Genomic DNA, 11,040 nt, shown 5'->3' on the forward strand with positions numbered 1-11,040 from the left:
CTGTCCCCCAGAGAACACTTCCCTTATCAAGAGATATGAACATGAACGCAAACAAACCACGTGCGGAAAGGAGATGAAAGGAATGTTTGTCTAAATAAAATGGCAAAAAAAAAAGGGGTTATAATCCAACTGAATCAATCTAGCGACAACAGATATACAACAGACGACGCGTAGCCACTTTGTCAATCAGTTTGAACTATCAATAACTGGGAAAAAAAGAAAATAATGATACGTTCCCACATGTCATCACAGGACTGGCGCGAATCACTTCCGTCATTTTTCAGTTAGCAAAGAGAAAAAAAAAAAATGTAACAGTAAGTAGAAAATTATTCAAAGAGCATCATCATTGATATGCCTATATATGCCTACGAGGAGGGGCTGAAACGTTCGTGGTATGATCTACAAGCAATAACTCAAAAGGAACTTTGCAAATATATTTTTCAACATAATGGCCACTTCACATATTTACTCCAAAGATCATGCAGTGTGTGAACTTCTCCTTTTAGTAATAAAAAAACTGAATCCTGATACTTGAAACACTATATCAGTCAATAACTTCCTTATCAGAGACAAAAAAGGGCTGCCTATAACTTCACTTTTCAGTTTAGGAATGAGGTGGAAGTTCGGTGCAGGCAGATGAGGTGAATGAGCAGCAAGAACAAATGATTCAAAGCCACTCTTCAAAGGTACAGCGAGAGCCACACCAAACTTGTCACCTAGTTATCCTTCAAGCTTTCCTTACGCAGTTTCAGTTTATCTTCCCTTTTTCATAACCATGCGGTGGAAAAGAATATCGCCCCCTATAATATGTCCCCTAGTGTGTGTGTGTGTGTGTGTGTGTGTGTGTGTGTGTGTGTGTGTGTGTGTGTGTGTGTGTGTGTGTGTGTGTGTGTGTGTGTGTGTGAGAGAGAGAGAGAGAGAGAGAGAGAGAGAGAGAGAGAGAGAGAGAGAGAGAGAGAGAGAGAGAGAGAGAGAGAGAGAGAGAGAGAGAGAGAGAGAGAGAGAGAGAGAGAGAGAGAGAGAGAGAGAGAGAGAGAGAGAGAGAGAGAGAGAGATCAGTTACAAAACCAAGAAACTATTTAGAAGGTTGTTGATTACGAGGATATTGTTTATCAGCAAAAGAATTTTACACACAATAAGGAAGGAAAGAAAAAAGAAAATAAACACGTAGTTTTCATCGAATATTATTTCATAAGAGTAGTTTGCAAAATGTTCTCTGTTCCGCTCGACAGCATTTATAATCGGTGGCAAGTTAAACAAAAGTAAAGGAAAATACATCTAGATCTCTGTGTATTTCCACGTATTTCATTTCCGTCTGTTGGAGCAGGTGTATGATAGATATGCTATAATACACAGTGAGATATGACACTTTTATTAATGTTCCATCTATTTTTCCCTGCTCAGGGTCGTTGTGATCGGTGTAAAGTTGAGCTTAAAACACAGAGTCAGGTGAGGATTAAAACAAAAAAACTACAACGTTTAAATGGCATTAGTTCAGAGTTACACATGATTTTTCTTTTATTTTTCCCTTTTCGCCGGTCAAATGTCATGCGATCGCTACAATGTTAATAAATTCAACATCGTCCGGTATGGAAAAATTGCATCGTATTTGAAGGCATTAGTTCACCCATTACCAGCCCTCCCCACTCCCTCCCCTGCCATCTCTGCCCCCTCGCACTCCTCCCCTGCGCATCCCGGCCTTCATTTCCCTCGGGCTGCGTAATAACGGCACTGGAACATTTCGACACACATTTGCACCCCTGCTCCCCTCCTCCCGATAGAACTAAAACTCTTCCGATCTTCCCTTAAAAATTTCCTGTGAGAGAGAGAGAGAGAGAGAGAGAGAGAGAGAGAGAGAGAGAGAGAGAGAGAGAGAGAGAGAGAGAGAGAGAGAGAGAGAGAGAGCAGAGTCAGAAACATCTTCACCGGCTACACCTCACTCTCCTCCTCCCGCGTACCAGATTTCCACTGCAATAGACTGTTTCCAGCTTCATCCAGCAACGTCGAAATTGAATTCCCTCGTGACCTTTTGGCCAAAGTAGATGAGAAGAAATAACTCACGCCCGCTGCCTGAGCCACGCCGATGAAAAGGTGCCAACCGCCCTCCCCTTCACAAGAAGCCACTCGGAAATGCACTAAGCCGAAGATTCGTCTCAATAAATTTAACTATAACACTTTATGGGCATGAAGGGGAAGGATGGATGGGTGCAGAGAGAGAGAGAGAGAGAGAGAGAGAGAGAGAGAGAGAGAGAGAGAGAGAGAGAGAGAGAGAGAGAGAGAGAGAGAGAGAGAGAGAGAGAGAGAGAGAGAGAGAGAGAGAGAGAGAGAGAGAGAGAGAGAGAGAGAGATTGGACTGTAGTCTCTTGGAAACAAAATGAATAAAACAAAGAGAAAACAATAATGCTACCAATAAAAGAAAGAACAAGAAAACGAGAGAGAAAATGAAGAAGCTTTACGAAAGGAGAAAAGAGGGAGATAAATTCGAAGAGGAAGTGGGGCAGAAAATAAGACTTTAAGCGAATGAATAATAGTAAGAAGAAGTAAGGAGAGAAAGTAAAAATGTAAGAGAGAGAGAGAGAGAGAGAGAGAGAGAGAGAGAGAGAGAGAGAGAGAGAGAGAGAGAGAGAGAGAGAGAGAGAGAGAGAGAGAGAGAGAGAGAGAGAGAGAGAGAGAGAGAGAGAGAGAAAGGATTTATAGAAAAAGGATGAACAGAAAATAAGATAAAAAAAATTCTTGATAATAAGAAATCGAAGTTGAAATAGAAAAAAAAAAAATGAAAGACGAGATTGGAGTGACACAGAAAGGAAGCGGAAAAGAAAGCGTGAAGAAATGTGAAAAAATAATGAGTAAATAAAGAATGAGGAGGAGGAGGAGGAGGAGGAGGAGGAAGAAGAAGAAGAAGAAGAAGATGAAGAAGAGGAGGAGGAGAAGGAAGAGGTGGGAGAAGAAGAAGAGATGAGGAAGAAGAAGATGAAAAAGAAGAAGAGAAGAACAAGAACAAGAAAAAAAAGAACAAGAACAAGAAAAAGAACAAGAACTAGAACAAGGACAAGAACAAGAACAACAAGAAAAAAACCAAGTATAAGAAGAAAAAGAAAAAGAAAGCGGAAGATAAGAGAAAAGAAGAGAGGAAAAGAAAAAAGAGGAGGAAGAAGAGAAACATGAAGAGGAAAAGGAGGAGGAGGAAGAAGAAAGAAGGAATAAACAAACGAGGCGATGAAAAATAGACAAAACTATGAAAAAAAAATTAAAGAAGGAAAGATTGAGATTGAAGGAAAGAAGAGTAAAAGAAGAAAATGAAGGAGCGAAGGCAGCAAAGTGAGCAAGAAAGGAAGGAAAGAGGTACTGGAAACGTCGATCAGAACTTCCTCTTTAACGGCGCCGAGGGGGAGGAGATGCAGACCCCGGCACAGTGAAGTGAACTGACAATTAGCTGGTGGGTGAGTGGGTGAGTGGGCCAAACCTTCCCCTCCTTGTACCTGTAGGCGTTACGAGTCCCTGCTGAAGTACAGGTGAGAGGTGCGCTGGAAGAGCCGTGGCAGCCTAGCGATTATGTATGAACGTGTATGTGTTAGCAAGAGGAAAGCTGTGACTTGTAGTACGGAAGCTTTGGTGTATCATTGTATATATTTCATGGCTTGCTGGTGTCATGAAATGTGTCACTTCAATGATATTCACTGCGCGCTTTGGGGTCTGAGGGGTCTCCAAGCGCACGGGTTCGAATCCTGTCCACGGTCTGAGTGTAGGTTGGGCTTCCTCACTCGGGGCAATGGTTTCCTAGCGGATGGGCTTTGAGATAGGAGGTACTCCAAAAAAGTATCCCCTTTAGCCCATAAATTCCCGTGAAAAGCCCACATGGTATAAATAGGTAAAAAAAAAAAAAAAAAAAACTTTAAGTATTTTATATCTTCTAGCAGATTGTATTCTTACGTATTCGAATTTTTGAATTATCGAAAAAAAAAAATATGAATATGCGTTGTTAATGTTTCTGGTTTCTTGAAGTTGGTATTTTTTTTTTTATATCAAGTATATTTTTATCCGCCTGACTTTATTATATGAGTAACAGTATCAATATCTACACAGTAGTAACCCGAACCACTGGGATTTTTCTTTCCGGTACGAGTCTTTTTATCGCTGAGTTTACAGGAATTTGAAGTTGCAAGAACAAAACCGGAGGCAATGAAATGACTGACCATAAAAGCTGTACCACACTCGCTGCTCCCGCGCGCCATATCAAAATGTCAATAATGCTCAGGATTGCATTTTCCTCCCTGACACCACACGGCACAGCTGTTTCTGGTCCAATTTAACATTTCAGCATCACACACCAGCACGATCCCTTTTGATTACCTTCCACCACGACTTTTCAAAACTTCTCAAGTCTAAGACTTCGACGTAAATTGCCTGTTGTAGAAAACCTTTCCTTCCTCTGCCTGTTTTGGATTTTCGAATTTCCCGTTTCACTAGAAGGCTTACCGCCCCTTGAGTATTTTGTGCAGTGCAGCATTTCAACATTCACTTCATCATAATATATATATATATATATATATATATATATATATATATATATATATATATATATATATATATATATATATATATATATATATATATATATATAGAGAGAGAGAGAGAGAGAGAGAGAGAGAGAGAGAGAGAGAGAGAGAGAGAGAGAGAGAGAGATTCTAAATCCTTTTCCATATATATATATATATATATATATATATATATATATATATATATATATATATATATATATATATATATATATATATATTATATATATGGAAAAGGATTTAGAATCTCTCTCTCTCTCTCTCTCTCTCTCTCTCTCTCTCTCTTCTTCTTTTTTCTTCTATTTTGTTCTTTTTTCCACACACACACACACACACACACACACACACACACACACACACACACACACACACACACACACACACACACATACACACACACACACAGTTCAACATCCACTGTAACTAACTCGTTATAATCTTGCAGTGCGTAAAGCATTTAGTGACATTTTCCACCACGTCACCTGCCTGGACGTCATCATTACCAGGAGCCAATTATAATTTCTTGCTGCTCCTACACAGACAGGATCACGCTCTTATTAACTAACTGATTAAGCTTAATTAGGTGATGGCACTCCAATGCTGTGCCAACACGGATCCTCCCAGATGGCTCCGCCCAGAGCGAGGATGGATAGAAGCACCTGAACACCACCACATAAGACTTGAAGCATTGCGCCAATTCGCTGCTTATTTATTGAAGGGAATATTTTCATCCAAGCATTTTTAGATCATTCATTGCTTGTGTCTAAATCAAATCGTTATAAATGTTTCCCAAGTGTTCAGTTTGTTATGTTCTTTATTGTTGATAAGTCCAGTATTTCTTCACTCTTGCATTGCACTTAAGTTTCATTAACTGCTCACTGGTATTTAATATATGTAAATTCATACTATTTTATTTCACCGAGACAGCTAAAAGTTTAATCTCTAGCCAAATTGTTCCTACTTTAATTAATTCTGAAATAATGAAATCCAATTATTTTAATGGATATTAAAACGTGGCTTTAATATTGTCCATAGCACTTCAGTAACCAGCTTTATTTAGTAGGAAATTTCTGTTAAACAAAGTCAAGTAGTGTAGAAAGCAATACAGCGTTTCCCTTCCCTTCCTGGAGCCTATTCCTTTAACAATTCTTTCTTCCTCTTCCCTCATCCTCCTCTCCCCTCCAATTTCAATTTCCCTCCAAGCTTAACTAGAGAGCCAACACATCCCTGACCTCCCTCCTCTCGTGTCCCGTCCTTTAGCTTCAGTTTTTCCAGCACCGTTAAAATGCTAATGAACTTCGATGCTCTTTGATAACCTGAGCAGAGATGTCCATTGTGCAGAAAGGACCACCATTGTAACCGACTGATCCTTCCCATTCTTTATGTGTTCAACTTGTTTTAGCCTTTTTGTTCCACTCGATTGTATGTTCAAAACTGTTAGTCTAGCTGCTGCCATGATCTAGTGAGATACATGCATATATATGGAGAGAGAGAGAGAGAGAGAGAGAGAGAGAGAGAGAGAGAGAGAGAGAGAGAGAGAGAGAGAGAGAGAGAGAGAGAGAGAGAGAGAGAGAGAGAGAGAGAGAGAGAGAGAGAGAGAGAGAGAGAGAGAGAGAGAGAGAGAGAGAGAGAGAGAGAGAGAGAGAGAGAGAGAGAGAGAGAGAGAGAGTAAAAAAGAGAGGTGAGCGGAAAGAGAAAGGTGAGCGGAAAGGTTATGTCTCTATAATTCCTTGTACTGCCCAGAGGAAGAAGTGTTCGATGATAATAAGAGTTAAGTTGAAAGCAGAGATGAATGAACAGGCTAACATGCAAGTGACGGAGGTAAAACAACACAGCCAACAAGCATTAACACGCACCAGCCATCCTACATCTACGTACACACTCACCGATCCCCATAGACAAACTTGAAGAGAAGGAATGTGGTTTTACTGTGAAGGGGCAGTTAGGAGAGTGGGCGGCCCTTTCCTGGAGGAGGCTGGTCGGGAAGTTGACGGATGAAGGGCATGTAGGCGTTGTGGTAAATGGACGCTGGGGATGTTTGCGCGAGACTTGCTTGGTGTGCCTGGGAAAATGTGAGAAGCAAGGTGAACATTCTTCTCCCAAGCAGTAAGTAAACCGACGTGTATTAATAATGTGCTTCGAAAATGTGTGCTGTAAAAGTTATTCTAATGTTGGAGAAAACATCTGACAAGTGTAGAGCCAGTCCATTCGTAGGAAATTTGCGGAAAATTAGAAAAGTAAAATAGACGATGAAAGGAAGAAAAAAAGAGGAATCAATCATACTCTCGGCCATTACGGGGGCGGAGAAGGTAAGTGACATGCTTTAGGAATAACACATCATGATAGTTAAGAGAAATTTGACGTGAATACAAGAAGGCGATTGAAATCTCAATTCAGAGGCGAAAAAAAGAGTCAAGTATGTGAATCTTACACCGGAATCTCATCTTGAATGTCACTTTAGCACAACAAAAATGTACGCTTCTTAAAATGTGAGTGTGTTTATCAAGGTATATTATGTTATATAATAGTATATCAGAAAGATGGGGAGGGAAGGAGAGGAGATTCGGAGATTAGTTCCTAAGCTCCAGGCGAGTAAAGTAAAAAGAAAAAAAAGAAAAAGGATAAGAAGCTTTTGTGAAATTAGGAAACTTCCTTTTGATCAGAAAGGTACGAAGACTTTTGGTGAGGTGACGAAAACTAGTGGCAAGGTGAGCAGGTGACGATTGACTCCCAACACCTGCCAGACCCATCAGGTGACGCGAAGGAGGTGAGCTCACTTATTTACAGGTAGGGAAGGAGCTACGGCGGCAGTGGCGAGGAACTGAAGCTCAGTCTATAAATCCTCCTTAATTATTACATCATACCGGCATTTTCTGAGGCTTGCGAAATGACAGAAACTAATTATGCTATTCATCCTTTCTTTATGGTGAAGGTGACGTTGTGGTTACTCAATACACAAAGAAGAACTGACACGTTTGCGGACTTCAGTACATATACAAATCCTCAAATTGAAATTTCTATTATGATTCGTTTGAAATTTACACAGTTAAAGATTTAAAACAAGTGACATCTTTATTAGCAGCAAGAGCTCTATCTATATCAGTTCCATTCATTATCATTACACTTTTTAGAAAATTCTATAACAAGAATCACGCTCTTCCATATGTAAAATGAAGAGCCGCATCGAAACTAGCGACTACACACCAACAGAGACTTGAGCACCCAACAAGTAACATGTGATGAGGTAAAAAAAAAAAAAGGACACTAAAGACCACATTTCTAAGCAACTGTAACTAATTGGACCTCATTCTTTACTGTAATATTCTGTTGTACCATTCCACTGGTTTCATTAAAGGTCTGCTATGAGAATTTTTAAAATCTGACTTTTATCTCATTACTGAAGAGGAGCAAGGCGTTGATGTTTCTTTGTACGGTTCTTTTCATGGAACCTGATATTCTGCGTGACATTAGTACTTCATACTTATCTTCAGTCTCAGCCAATATCATTAAAGGTTGTAATGGTTAAAACACTAGTAGTGATAGTGATAGTGGTGGCGGTTCATACAGACACAAAAATGCATGAAACGAAGCTCTGGGTTATTTTTCAGCTATCAAACCCAGAAACACAGTTAAGAATATGGTCTCATTTATGTGTTCTTATTATTCTTTACGCATCAGCACATAATACCTCACAAATACAGCAATGCAGGTTCATATTATACCGGGAAAAAGACAAAGAACATGAAAATATTGAAAGCAGTAAGGAGAAGCTACACCTACGTTGCCTGTTGCTAAAAAGTCATAAACAAAGAACCCGAACAATACTTTTACGTGTATTTAAGTTCGATATATAAAAGAAGAATGAAGAAGGGAAAAGGAAGGGAAATGTTTAAAGAAATACATTTTATATTTGAAGAAAGGAACAATTCATGAGAGACAGTGAAGGACAGAACGGCGGACGCACTACAAAGCTGGGAAATAAGAAATAAAAAATGCTGTAAAGTGTTTAAGAGCAAGAGGGCAGGGGAAGAACGGACAAATGCACAGAATGAGAGAGGTAGTTTATGAAATGAGGTCCATTTGTAGGAGCAGGAGGGAGGACTTTGAGGGGGTGAGGAGCGTGAGGGCTTGGGAATAGGAGGCAAAAGTGCGAAAGCGAATGAGTTTAAGAGTGAGGAATGCACGAGAAGTGAGGGAGAAAATGAGTGTGGAAAGCAGAGAGAGAGAGAGAGAGAGAGAGAGAGAGAGAGAGAGAGAGAGAGAGAGAGAGAGAGAGAGAGAGAGAGAGAGAGAGAGAGGAGAGGAGAGGAGAGGAGAGGAGAGGAGAGGAGAGGAGAGGAGAGGAGAGGAGAGGAGAGGAGAGGAGAGGAAAAGAGAGAGGAGAGAGGAGAGAAGAAATCAAAGAGCAGAAAAAGTAGATCATAGTAAGCATGAAATAAAATATGGTCTATGGCTAACAGACTAATATTACTGAAAATACCTTTCTTTAACGGTATACCATAAAACTTTAGCACCCATATATGTAAGCCATGAAATAAAGAAGGGTGCATAAAATTAACCAGAGAGAGAAATAAATCAACTGAGTGAGAAGAAACAAAACGGAGCGAAAGTAAAAGACAGTGAGACACCAAACAAGAGAAGGTTACTGGAATGAAAACACGAAGAAACCCAAGATAAATAAATTAACAAAGCTACGAGTATAAGACCAATGGATTGAAACAGGTCAACAGAAGAGGATGAAATGGCTGTCAGGCAGAGGAAGGTGAGTTTACGAGAAGGATGGAAGGAAAGGAGAAAGAAAAGAATGAGAGAGTAAAATGAACCTGGAGGAAATGGAAGGAAATAAAAAGAAGAGGAAAAGAATGAATGAAAGAGTTATTGAAAGAAAAGTCGACACAATGAAGAATGGGACAGGAGGGAATGGATTGGATAGAAGTGGATGAGTCGAAAGAAAAATACACCAGGGAATTTCCGGTTGGGCGCTGGATTGATTAGTTGGAGATAAATTTCTCTCTCTCTCTCTCTCTCTCTCTCTCTCTCTCTCTCTCTCTCTCTCTCTCTCTCTATCGCACATAACTCATAACAGCTCGCCCGTATTTCTCCTATTGTTCGTGCAAAAAAAGGCAAGGGTCCTCTCTCTTCCCAGCGTGCCGTATTTGCTGTTGCACCCCTGAAAGCGACAACCGCTGAAGTTCAACTGAAGCGTTCTGTTCTGTGAAAGAAGGCAGCGGTGCATGGTCCTTCTCCGCCTCTGTTCATTTCGTTTTCTCTTTCTCCAACTCTTCTTCTTTCTCCTCCTTTTAGATTATCCCCTCTCTCCTCGTCTGCTCACTTCGTTTTCTCCTTTCATCTTTTTCCTCTTTCCTCTTTCGGCTTCTCTTCTTCCTTTTCCTCTTCCTCTTGCTTTCGGATGAGTTGCTAAGAGACGAAAGATCGCTCCAGAAAAGATGTATGAAGTGCGAAGAAATAGTTTGAGAAGAAATAATGTTTCATAACTGGGTTTTACCTTTCAATATGAAAGCAATTGTCTTCACGATGAATCTTTTATTTATTTTTCTTTGTTTCTTTTTACGTAACACTTTCACTACGATATGCAATAATTTACAAAACGAAAATCTATCTATAAAATCTTTATAGCTGTCGTAAGAAAGAAGTTTATAAAAATAAGTTTTACAGTTCTTGCCAGAGTACTGCATGCAACTGGCTTCTAGAGTAAAAAAAAAAAAAAAAAAAAAAAAACTATCCTGCAGTGATTATTGTTTGTGGGTAAATGTACCAAACAGATGCAAATGAGATAACAAATTACTTTTAACTTCATTTCCTAAGATATCTTATTCGGTGCACCTCATTCGCTTTTAACTTATTAATGTGAAGGAGGTGACATGATCAGAAACTTCAGTGTGGCAGTAATTAATTAAAGATTACCTGCAAAGGAGGTAGAAGAGAAAGACATGAAAGGAGAGCATCTTAACCAAGAAAATAAGATGTTAGTGGCGAAATAACTAGATAAAGAATACTGGCTGCCGTTACTCCTGGTGCTAAATCACAAGGTAAGAAAAATACCAAGAAAAAACAAGGAATCGAGACCAGGTTACTCTTGTGCCGATCAGTCCATTGCTCACACTCGTCGTGACTCTTGGCACTTAGAACCCACCAATCCCACACCATCAACCTTATCACTTCCCTGCGCACAAGAAACGTTGTTCTTTTTTAAGCACACTTCTCTAGCCAAAATAAGCGTCAATTAACATTCCTCTCTTTCACTACCACCACAATCACTACTGTCAGCATTTTCTTTCCCCCATCTCTCCCCTCTCCCCCAATTCTCATTACGCCTCACGCAATGTCCGCCACGCCAGTGCAGTCCCCTTTGCACATTCCTACTCACCAGTCCAGCCCTCCTGCCTTGCAAACACACAACTAACTCGTTTTACTACACCCATCCACCACCCGTAAACCAGTGATTCATTTCTTCGTCTCCCAT

The 11,040-nt window shown here is 40.0% G+C and overlaps 1 long non-coding RNA gene across 1 annotated transcript in view; it reads right to left on the reverse strand.

The window, feature by feature from the left end:
- Window positions 1-6,463: 6,463 nt before the first annotated feature.
- The window catches only part of LOC123513072, a 222,167-nt gene continuing 217,590 nt past the window's right edge, over window positions 6,464-11,040 (reverse strand). Inside the window, exon 4 of the long non-coding RNA XR_006677254.1 lies at window positions 6,464-6,618. This is a non-coding gene — a long non-coding RNA (uncharacterized LOC123513072). The remainder of the gene's footprint in view (window positions 6,619-11,040) is intronic.

Source organism: Portunus trituberculatus, chromosome 35 (genome assembly GCF_017591435.1).
Source record: "Portunus trituberculatus isolate SZX2019 chromosome 35, ASM1759143v1, whole genome shotgun sequence".
NCBI classification, from domain to species: Eukaryota; Metazoa; Arthropoda; class Malacostraca; order Decapoda; family Portunidae; genus Portunus; species Portunus trituberculatus.